The 2,453-nt window shown below is 33.2% G+C and overlaps 1 long non-coding RNA gene across 1 annotated transcript; it reads right to left on the bottom strand.

Annotated features, from left to right (window-relative positions):
- Positions 1-935: 935 nt before the first annotated feature.
- LOC129088602 (uncharacterized) lies at positions 936-2,321 on the bottom strand. The gene is made up of 3 exons (XR_008531029.1): positions 2,266-2,321; positions 2,044-2,167; positions 936-1,917 (listed from the first exon to the last, which is right to left on the bottom strand). It is a non-coding gene; the product is annotated as an uncharacterized LOC129088602 (long non-coding RNA).
- Between the last annotated feature and the right edge of the window lie 132 nt (positions 2,322-2,453).

Genomic DNA, 2,453 nt, shown 5'->3' with positions numbered 1-2,453 from the left:
ACATACCAGATTATTTTAAAAGTGTTTATCTTTTTATTTGACAAAAATATTTTTACAAAGTAAGACCACTACTTAAAGGATTTCTTAGCATTAAAATGAAAATGAATGTACTGAGTAATTATGATACTAAGTATTTACTTTGGCCATCAAATAGAAGATATCAAACATAGTTGCCTTATTTAAATAAAAAGAACAACAGGTAACAATGCTTTTAACAATATTATGAAATAATCTTTAATAACATCAAATAATTAAACCCTTTTCATGATTATGACCAAAGCACCACTTAACTTGAGGGCACACAAAACTAGAAACTTATAGTTGATCAATAATGAAGTAATGATGATTGAAATTGGTTGAATGCTGTTAAGTGCTTGATTCCGAAAAACTGTGCATTAAGTAAAGGACCATTATAAGTATTCACAAATATCCATAAACAAAAGTATTTATAAGATGCTGTATACATTTAATTAGGAGTTACTCAAAAACTGCCTGCTAAATGCAATAAACTCGTAATATCCACTATTATCTGCCAGACTAAGAGAGGAGTGAGGATTACTGATACTGCCACTGTTTAGCAGTCTGTTATTGGTCATTTAAAAGCTCTCCGCCCAAACACAGAGAGGAGCAAAGAAGAGACCAGTGGAATGAAGATAACTTTGTCGGGTTAAAAACAGGATCGGTTGTAAAAGACAAACTTGTGTTTTTAGCTGAGCTGGACCAGAGAATATTACATTTTGCCCTCTTTCTTCACTGGGAAGTTTGCTGGAAGTGATGAGCCTTTTAAATGCTATATTGTTTGTCAGCAACTGGCCAGAAGGTAATTTAAGAAGCAATGGCCTTATTTGGCATGCAGTTAATAAATCAGTCATAATCTAGTTTTAATGAAAACTCAACTCCTGACATTTGTTTTAAACCACTGTTTTCGAAGAAGGAAATAACGGGAGTAACAGGCAAACCAGCTATTTAAGTGACATACTTCTTTTTTAAATAGGTGCTGTGCGGTGGATTTATTTAATGCCGATGTGAAGAGTGGTTCATGCGGATTTAGAAAAGTAATTTCATCAAAAGTATCTAATAGATATTTAAAGAAACATTAAACGTTACAACTTAACAATTACAACTTAAACATTAAAGTATTTAATTTGAGAACAGAATTTGGTTTGGTGTTTTGATACCTTGTAGGACTATATATTTCTTTAAGTAGCAAAATTTGTTTGGTTTGTTATGTTCTGTCACTTGCTTAATAGTCCTAAATACCAACATCAATAAAAATAGTGAAAAGATTGTGAATCCCGATCCTGCCGGAAAAAATAATGACATGATACGATTGTCTAGTGTAGTTGCACTAGACAAGATGTTTGGCAAAACATACAGCTGCATCATCAGCGTAAAATCACAAAGTTGGGGCTGTACAAGGAAGAAGAGGATCTGATTGGATCACTTCAACTGGAAAAACTCCTCAAGACCAAAACACAAACTTTCCCCGAAAACAGCAGCGAGTGAGCAATCTGTCATGTAAAAGCTGGATCAACATTAGATCTTAAATCTCACACTCACTCCGTTTTGATTGCATGTAGCGTTACAAATCATAAAGTATCAATCTTGTTATCGTAACTGTTACAACTTTGAGCCACAAAGTTGCAAGCAAGTGGCAACAAAATATAGAAGAAAATATATATATATCATGAATCCAAAAGCAAAACTCCTCAACAGTCCTGCAATTTAAGCTGAGACCAACTATTCAATTATTTTATATAACCTCCTATGATCTGCAGAAAGCAGTGACAGACTACAAATTACTAAAAAATCCAAAGAGCTGTGAAACTACGGCAAAAACTGCAATAAATATGAAGTTTGTCAAGTTTTCATCCGTGCATCACTTGTTTTGTTGATGATGCACTTCTCTTTCTGGACCTGGAACAATAAAACAAAGTCACAATAAAAAAGCTGAAAAGGATACTGAACCATCAAAGACAGTTCTACAGTTCAAATAAAAATATAATTTTATTCCCAGCATATGAACAGTTTGGGTTAATGTACCTGTGGTTATAGGTGGATTCACATTATACTAGTTTTAGTTGTCCTCTGAATCTTCATTCTCTCTTTTTTTCAAGACCACTGAGCTGAATTGAGTGAAATGTTGCATCATTGCCGTTTTCTTTAGCTGGTCCATATAAAAATATGAATGTTTTCAATATCAATCCATAACTTTCAAAAAATAGTTCAAAAAAAATTCCTACATTAAAAGCCTTTGGACTGTACCTTTTCCAGTGTCTTTACAACCGCCGATTGATTCGTAGATACAAACATCACCTACAGTCAGTGAAAGAAATCAACAAAAAGTCACATTAGTCACTTAATCTCAAATATCTCAATGACTTTGGGAAATATTTCAACCATTGGTTTAGTTAAGTTCAAGTGCAGTGTTAGCCTTATTTAGAGGGAATACT

The sequence above is a fragment of the Anoplopoma fimbria genome, unplaced genomic scaffold (genome assembly GCF_027596085.1).
Source record: "Anoplopoma fimbria isolate UVic2021 breed Golden Eagle Sablefish unplaced genomic scaffold, Afim_UVic_2022 Un_contig_13571_pilon_pilon, whole genome shotgun sequence".
NCBI classification, from domain to species: Eukaryota; Metazoa; Chordata; class Actinopteri; order Perciformes; family Anoplopomatidae; genus Anoplopoma; species Anoplopoma fimbria.
This window is presented reverse-complemented; position numbering and strand designations above follow the sequence as displayed.